The following is a 9,824-nucleotide window of genomic DNA, read 5'->3' on the forward strand; positions in this document are numbered from 1 at the left end:
GCCACCAGTTTAGGGGAAGAATGGTTTAAAAACAATCCTGAATTTATGCTGGAAATATATGTAATATAAAGTAAGGTTTCCTGCAAGAGAAGTTCAGTTCCTAGTGATCTCATAAATAGGTTTATGGGTTTTCTTGGTAGCAGTATGGCTGTTTGATCTTGACTTTTTCCAAAATTTTCTCTTGACTCCCCAATCTAGGATCCAGTCCTGAAAGACAGGGAGGGAGGGAGGGAGAGAGAGAGGGGGGGCTTATATTACAGTTTGAGTTGGTCTTCAACTAAAATACTCTGCTTTTTTCTTATCCACCACTTTATTGGAGTCTAGAGTCTAGTGTAGTGTACTAACTTTCAGAATTATACAGTTTTTCTTATCAATTTATAATTTTGTATATTTGCCTAGCATGCCTGAGATTGATAGGCAACTGATAAATATTATTAAAAACATAATGTTTGCTTTTGGAACATTAAATATATCCTCTGTTCTCCTGTTCTTTATTCTTGGAAGAGAAGTATATCCACACACCTCTTGCATTATATCCACACACCTCTTGCATTATTATTGTTAACATTATTATTTTGACATTGGGAGATATAACAAGAGGTGCCACAGAAGTAAGTAAATCTAATCTTCCTAGACTCTAGATGTGCCAGCTATCCACTAAGACTAATAAATTCCTTAAATCAGTTTCAATACAAAGCTATCTATAAAATAAAGCAAACTAATTCCAGGAACAAAAAAAATGAGGAAAAGACATTCCTCTGTCTCTCCCATATTGCTAAGTTCATGGTGACAGGACTGGAGAGTTTATAAAGTTCTGTAAAACTGCAACCTTTCACACAGTTACACAATGTTGCCAGCAACATTATTTCCATATAGAATTGCACTATAAATAAATCAAACACCATTGCTTTCACATATTGGAAAAATTATCTTTTGTTGCAAAAGATAAGCTGGTGGCCTGTTCCATTCCATTTACAGAATTCAATATTATTTTAACACTCACATTGGCTGCAATTTTCCATTATTTATATAAGTACAAATAGTCCTTGACTTACAACCATTCGTTTAGTGCAGAGGTCTTCATATTTGGCCCTTTTATGACTTGTGTACTTCAACTCCCAGAATTCCTCAGCCAGCATGCCTTGCTGAGGAATTCTGGGAATTGAAGTCCACAAGTCATAAAAGGGCCAAGTTTGAAGACCTCTGGTTTAGTGAGTGTTCAAAGTTACAATGATATTGAAAAAGTGACTTACAACCAGGCCTTGCACTTACAGTACAGCATCCCCATGATCACATGATCAAAATTCAGGGTCTTGGAAAATGGCCTGATTTTATGATGTTTGCAACATCCTGGAGTAATGGGATACACAGTTGTGACCTTCCCAAAGTCAATGGGGAAGCCGGATTTGCTTAATGACTATGTGATTCACTTAGCAACTGCAATGGTTCACTTAACAAGTATGGCAAAAAAAGGTTATAAAATCAGTCGTGACTCATTTAACAACTACCCCCTTAGGTCCCATTTCTGTTGTAAGTCAAACACTGCCTGTATCCAGGGCTTTTTTTCTCATAGAACGCTCAGAACGGAGTTCTGGCACCTTTTTTGGATGGAACCTTGTAGGGTAGGCAAGGCGGGTTGTATGACATGTGTGAGTTCCGGCACGTTTTTCTTATACAAAAAAAGCACTGCCTGTATCTAACTAGTTTTAGAAACATAGGAATAACCAGAAGCTTCAGGATAATAGATGAGTGGATTCCACTGCAGTGATACTGTGCACAATTGCATGAACACGTCCTATAGTAAATATTTTATTTAATGTTAAAATATTAAAAAAGAAAAATGGTTGCATGCAAAAACTCATAAAACACAGTTTTTTGAAAATATGCCAATTTTTGGTGTTTCCAAAACTTTCCTGATGAAACTGGTTTTATTATATGCAACATTTTTATCATAATTAATAGCATTCTAGTTTTTGAAACAATATGTAAATACAGAAATGTTATAAAATAAATTTGTGCTTAAAATAACTCTTACATTACTAGCAATCCATATTCTGAAATGATTATTTATTGTGGTTACTACTGTGCCATACAATGTTAACTATTTGCAGATCAGTGGGAAATATGGTCCTTGTGATATACATATTTGAAAGTTGTTTTCATTTAGCTGATTCAAACTGTAACTAGAAGACCATGATTCCTAGATCAATAAGGGTATATATGTCTTGTATCAGGTTTATAGGATGGCAAAACTCAAAAGCAAATTTGGCTAAGGAACATACTAATTCTCCTTCCAAGTAGTTCTAATACTTTCCCACTCCAACCACACTTAAAAAAATTATAAAGGGAACCCACATATTACATGAAATAATGAAATGAAACACTATGTTCAGACCTTTAAAATAAATTATGCTTTCCTCTGTAAGAAGGCCTTCTCTATAGACTTAGCTTTTCATAACCAAAGGCATTAGCTAAATAAATAATGTGAAGCCAAGTTACTGTCTTAGATCTTTGATGCCTTGTGATAGTTTTACTGTCTTTTTAAAAAAACATGTTTTATATGCATAAGAAAAACAAGAAAAGAGAGAATGGAAAAAGACAAAGAGTTAGGAAAAACTTTGTTCAAGGTACATTTTTAAATGATTCACACAGAGATATGTGAACAGTATTATCAGCTGTTCTCTAATGGTGTATTGTTAGAGGGTGGTTCTCAATTCTGACATCATTAATACAATCTACTGAATTTGGTCATACAACATTAGAAGATATATGCAGCTTTTTCCAGTTTTGTGCCTTCCTGATTGCCAAATCCCAGAATCACAAACCAGGAGGCAGAAAGCTCATCATATGGAAGTAGGGTTTGTGGGGTGATATATGAACAGTCACTATCTCCCAGCCTAAAAGATTTCATAAAATGGTTACAGGGTCAATTTTTTTCTCATGTTCTCCTGACACTGCCTTCAACTTATCCTCAGTCACTTTTAGGCATCTGGTTTTAATGTTTTTCACTGCTTCCAGAATAATTGCCAATGGGTACATCTAAAGTACTTCATCAACAGTGTGGTTGATTATACAAGCAGGAGTAATGATCTGCTTAAGTTCTGTAAAGTCAAATTAGCATGACTGTTTTCCTCCTGACTCTGCATACTATTCATCATAGCCGGTTTGGCTTCTATTGCAAGAGACATCAGATATTGGCTTCTGCAGAGTTATCTACCACATAGTGCAGGGGTCCCCAACCCCCAGTCCGTGGACTGGTACCAGGCTGCGGCATGCCAGCAACCGGTCCAGACAAACAAGCAAAGCTGCATCCATGGGATGCAGGCAGTACACAAAACCACTCACTCTCCGATCCGTGGAAAAACCTTTCTCCATGGAACTGGTCCCTGGTGCCCAAAAGGTTGGGGATCTCTGACATAGTGTTTGATGGCCAGTGTACAAAATATTTGTCAGGTCCTACACAAATTTCGTATGGATGTCTACTCTTTGGGAAAAAAGAGCACAAGGACTCTGTTTTAAAAAAAACCCAGCATGAGTCTTCAGAAGATGGTCAACTGAAACTAGGAAAGAGAGCTAACTCTACCTATCTTTTTTGCTAGTTCTGATACCAGTGAGTGTGTACTGACTTGGCTTTTACTGTAAGAGAATTTGTGGACAGCCTTCTTACTAGTTTTATTTCTTTGTGGTTGATAGTATTTTGCCACTTCTCAGAATATTATAAGTGCTGCTGGCTGTGACTGTTTATTCACACTAGTGCCATTTCTTTCCAGAACTAGTTGAGGACACAGCTCGTTCATCATGGATCACTCCCTCCCAGTTCTTCCTCACCTATCCACATGTATAACCTGCCAGCCAAACTATTTTTTTTTAATAATGGTTTAGCACTTCTTCAGAAAAGCACTAAATCAATATTTGGAAAGAGTCCAAACTAATAGTAAACAGGCATGGAACACCTCCATGTCTTCAATCTGTTGGTCGGTGACAGTAAGAGTTGACTAAACTAGCTGTTCTAAGCAGTTGCCTCTTTTCACTGATCTTTGCCCCAGCACACGTTAAAGAGATTGATTGATGGCATTCAGTGGTAAGGGATAAAAAAAATAGGAAAATCTACCAATAGCTTTTTTTTAACTTGTTCCACATTTCAAAAACTAAGAAAAAAAACAACACTATCACTGATCAGCCTTTTTACAGAGGCAGAATTGTGAATATCAATGAATGAAATGTAGTTGATACAGTTGTTGTTTTTTGCTTAGAGTGGAGGATAAGATTGGAATGAAGTTATCAGTTTTATTCCCTTTATTACTTCCACTCCTTGAGGAAAAAGCAGAATATAAATCCAATAAAGTTTTTATTATTTAGTCATACAACAAACAAGTTGCTTGTTCCCTTACATGCATATGCCTTTGAAATACGAGCAAATAAATAATGCTGAATAATGGAACATGGTAAGAGTCATCTGCTATGTTACAGTATACAATATTTTTACTACAATATATCTATAAGTAGATTTATAAAATAAAAACTATAACTCATCACCACTATCTCATCTAAAATGGAGTTTAAGGAAAATTGGCTTTGCATGTTTATAAGAGGAGATGCAATTGTATTGTTTTGATTGCCATAATGGGTGATGTTAGAAGCATTTTAAATATTTATAAAATGCTCCTTCCTTCCTTCCTTCCTTCCTTCCTTCCTTCCTTCCTTCCTTCCTTTCCTTCCTTCCTTCCTTCTTTCCTTCCTCCCAAAGAAATCTGACATCACCCATTCATTCACTAGCCACCTGAGGTGACATACAAAGGGCTTTTTCCCAGGACCAAAATAAAGTCTCATCAACTCATCCTTCAGCCAACAGAAAATTACCATGCCTTAAAATTTGCTGTTCCCATTATCACTCCCTCTTCAGCTAAAGTAGTCTTCTCTCAAATAGCTGTTTTTACTTCCTGTGAGCAGAGTAAGTTAAGTGATTCATGGATTCCCCAGCTTTGCCTCCTTTCCCTCCCACCAAACATCAACAGCTGGTGGAAACAAATAGCCATTAATAATTTCCTCAACGTGGGAAGGATTTGGAACTGGGGAAGGAGTTAAGTGTTGACAGATAGGTAGAGCCATGTGTTAAAACTTGATACCAGGACAATTGAGCCACAATGGTTCTCCTGCTTCACCAGGCAGCCCTTCTCAACAATTCTTCACAAGAGGGCCACCCCAGGGATCTTCTGCTGCCCCAGGATAAAGACTCCCCCATTTCTACCATCACCAAGGCTGATCCACATCTCTGAGTTGGTGTTTTATCTAGAAACCTGGGGCCAGGAAGGTCAGTGAGGAGAATCTGGTTTGACAGAATCAAATTCTCCCACTGCCCAAAGCAGAGTGGTCTTGGGACACACTTCCAATTTATTTAAACAGTAGATGTTAGACAGAGTGAGGGCTACACTCTATTTATTGGGAGCACTTCCAACCCTGCACCAATTTTATTTCTAAATTTCCCTCAAAAGCAGTTTTAAAATGATCCCAGATCTTCAAACCTGCCAATAGTGTAATACTGAGAAGAAGCAAATGTTGCTGTTCCTCCTCCAAGCTACTACAGGTTTTGCCATCACAGAAATGGCCAAACCCTTGCTCTCCATGAAACAAGGAAGTACAATGAATTGTTTGTAACTGTCTCATATACTCCCTTACTTCACATTGTGTGCCTTTGTCTAGTTGTAACGGGAGAGGGCAGGTTCCCAACAATTCAAATGAGAAAAAGCTGCCCAGCTGTCAAGCAGCCTTTCCTCTTGAAAGGCCTGAAACTTGAGAACCAGAAAGCATGGAGAAACAAGAGTTCCTAAAAATGGGAGAACAGACTGAAGCGCAGCATTTTTTTAAAAAAAAACTGTGTAATTATACAGTATTTTCTAATAAACTGTAGATGAACCAGAAATAAACCAACTTAGTTCTGGAACACAGCCTAACACAATGAGATCACAGGTTACAGAGCTACTTTTGAAGTGATGTGGAGTCCTCCTACAAAAGTACTCTAAAATTAAGTTGAGCAATTAGAGTTGTGTTGTGTTGTGTTACTTTAATGTGAAATGTAATATGTAAACATTCAAAATTCAGTGATCAGAACATCATTTTATTTATTATATGACTGAGGCCACAATTATAGCAATTAAATAAAGTGAGACAGATTAGATGAAATGTGTGAAGCTTCTTTGATTTCTGTTTTTATTTATGAGGACATTGGAAACATTTATTGCTGGGTTCAACTCTGTTTTCATTTTTTGCTTATAGTTCACTTGCAATGTCTAAATGAATTATTTTAGAATCAGATTTGGTGGTAGTAAATTTAGGACTCCAGGTCACATTATCTATATTTATACAAGTACCAAAATCCCAAACTCAATTTCTTTTTTCCCCCCAAAGAGTGATCTGGCGAACAATTTTATAAATGACTGAAAGCTGAATACTGTATTCCCCTTGTAGTAATATAATTTAAGATCAGTGGGGGGGGGAAATAGAGCTAAAATTCAAGTCTAAAAATGGCAAGAAAGAAAATTTCTTAATCAGTAGGAGGAACATTACTCACTAAAGTCCATGACAAGCTGAAAAGACAACAGACCAAAACTTTAATTCCTCATGAAGGTCTTTATACAAAATATCAAAGGAAGAAAAGACAAAGCTTATAGTTTTCACAAAAGATTTCTAAAACTGAGACTATTAGAATTGACAATTGTAAAAAAAATAAAAGACATGTTCAAAAACACAATCTTCTTAAAAGTATCAGTCATAATAGAGGGAAATCATGCTGACTGTGTAAATTTTATAATGTAGGATGTTGTGACTATATCTACAATTGTGTACTTATCAACATTATGCCTTGGAGTGTCCAACCTTGGCAGGGTTTAAGATCTTCAACTCAACCAGCCATGCTACAGGTGCTAGGGGAAAAGTAATTTTGACTAAGCCATGATCCAGCGCTTCAAGCAGACACTAAGTTTACATACTTCCTCTCTGGGCTACCGTAAAAAAAATTCTTGTTAACACTGTTTTGGGATGTTAAGAACCTTCAGAATGGCAGATTTCATTACACTGGTTGAGTTTTCTTCTATCCTTGAGGAAAGAAGATTCATGTAAGTTTTACAGACTTTATTATTTTTAATAAACAGCAAGAGGGGATGGATAAACTCTGTAAACTTTTGTTGTTGTTGTTAGCTGCGAAGTCGTGTCCGACCCATCGCGACCCTATGGACAATATTCCTCCAGGCCTTCCTGTCCTCTACCATCTTCTGGAGTCCATTTAAGCTCACGCCTACTGCTTCAGTGACTCCATCCAGCCACCTCATTCTCTGTCGTCCCCTTCTTCTATTGCCCTCGATCTTTCCCAGCATTAGGCTCTTCTCCAGTGAGTCCTTCCTTCTCATTAGGTGGCCAAAGTACTTGAGTTTTAGCTTCAGGATCTGGCCTTCTAAAGAGCAGTCAGGATTGATCTCCTCTAGGACTGACCGGTTTGATCGCCTTGCAGTCCAAGGGACTCGCAGGAGTCTTCTCCAGCACCACAGTTCAAAGGCCTCAATTCTTTGGCGCTCAGCCTTTCTTATGGTCCAACTTTCACTGCCATACATTGCAACTGGGAAGACCATAGCCTTGACTATACGCACTTTTGTTGACAGGGTGATGTCTCTGCTTTTTAGTGTGCTGTCTAGATTTGCCATGGCTTTCCTCCCCAGGAGCAAGCGTCTTTTAATTTCTTGGCTACAGTCCCCATCTGCAGTGATCTTGGAGCCCAGGAAAATAAAATTTGTCACTACCTCCATTTCTTCCCCATCTATTTGCCAGGAATTGAGAGGGCCAGATGCCATGATCTTGGTTTTCTTAATGTTAAGTTTCAACCCAAGTTTTGCACTCTCCTTCTTCACCCGCAACAAGAGGCTCTTTAGTTCTTCTTCACTTTCTGCCATTAGAGTGGTATCATCTGCGTATCTTAGGTTGTTGATATTTCTTCCGGCAATCTTAATTCCAACTTTTGATTCATCTAGCCCTGCCTTTCTCATGATGTGCTCTGCATATAAGTTAAATAGGCAGGGCGACAGTATACAGCCTTGCCGGACTCCTTTCCCAATTTTGAACCAATCAGTGGTTCCGTGTCCAGTTCTCACTGTTGCTTCTTGATCCGCATATAGGTTTCTCAAGAGACAAATAAGATGGTCTGGTACTCCCATCTCTTTAAGAACTTGCCACAGTTTGTTATGATCCACACAATCAAAGGCTTTAGCATAGTCAATGAAGCAGAAGTAGATGTTTTTCTGGAACTCCCTAGCTTTCTCCATGATCCAGCGTATGTTGGCAATTTGATCTCTAGTTCCTCTGCCTCTTCGAAATCCTGCCTGCACTTCTGGTAGTTCTCGATCCACATACTGCTGAAGTCTAGCTTGTAGGATTTTAAGCATGACTTTACTAGCATGAGAAATGAGTGCAATGGTGCGATAGTTTGAACATTCTTTGGCACTGCCTTTCTTTGGAATTGGAATGTAAACTGATCTTTTCCAATCCTGTGGCCACTGTTGAGTTTTCCAAATTTGCTGGCAAATTGAGTGTAGCACTTTTACTGCACTGTCTTTTAAGATTTTGAATAGCTCAGCTGGAATACTGTCACCTCCACTAGCTTTGTTGTTGCTCAGCTTTTCTAAGGCCCACTTCACCTCACATTCTAGGATGTCTGGCTCGAGGTCAGTGACCACATCATTGTGATTATCTGGGACGTTAAGCTCATTCTTGTATAGTTCTTCTGTGTAATTTTGCCACCTCTTCTTAATCTCTTCTGCCTCTGTTAGGTCCCTGCCATTTTGGTCCTTTATCATGCCCATTTTTGCATTAAACGTTCCCTTCATTTCTCCAATTTTCTTGAAAAGATCTCTGGTCCTCCCTATTCTATTATTTTCTTCTATTTCTTTGCACTGTTCATTTAAGAAGGCATTCTTATCTCTTCTAGCTATTCTCTGGAATTCTGCATTCAATTGGGTGTATCTTTCTTTTTCTCCCTTGCCTTTCGCTTCCCTCCTTTCCTCAGCTATTTGCAAAGCTTCCTCAGACAGCCATTTTGCTTTCTTGCATTTCTTTTTCTTTGGGATGGTTTTGGTTGCTACCTGTTGTACAATGTCGCGAACCTCTGTCCATAGTTCTTCAGGCACTCTGTCTATCAGATCTAATTCCTTAAATCTATTTGTCACCTCTACTGTATATTCAACAGGGATATGATTTAATTCATACCTGAGTGGCCTAGTGCTTTTCCCTACTTTCTTCAGTTTAAGCCTAAACTTTGCAAGGAGAAGCTCATGGTCTGAGCCACAGTCAGCTCCTGGTCTTGTTTTTACTGACTGTATAGAGCTTCTCCATCTTTGGCTGCAGAGCATATAGTCAATCTGATTTCTGTGTTGACCATCTGGTGATGTCCATGTGTAGAGCCGTCTCTTGGGTTGTTGGAAAAGAGTGTTTGCTATGACCATCGTATTCTCTTGACAGAATTCTATCAGCCTGTGCCCTGCTTCATTTTGCACTCCAAGGCCAAACTTGCCTGTTATTCCAGTTATCTTTTGGCTTCCTACTTTAGCATTCCAATCCCCCATGATGATAAGGACATCATTTTTTGGTGTTAGTTCTATAAGGTGCTGTAGTGCTTCATAGAACTGGTCAATTTCATCCTCTTCAGCACTGGTGGTTGGGGCATAGACCTGGACTACTGTGATATTGAATGGTTTGCCTTGGATTCGAACTGAGATCATTCTGTCATTTTGAGGATTGTATCCCAGTATTGCTTTTCCTACTCTTTTATTGACTATGAAGGC

The sequence above is a fragment of the Vipera berus genome (assembly GCF_964194415.1).
Source record: "Vipera berus genome assembly, chromosome: 2".
Classification (NCBI taxonomy): Eukaryota; Metazoa; Chordata; class Lepidosauria; order Squamata; family Viperidae; genus Vipera; species Vipera berus.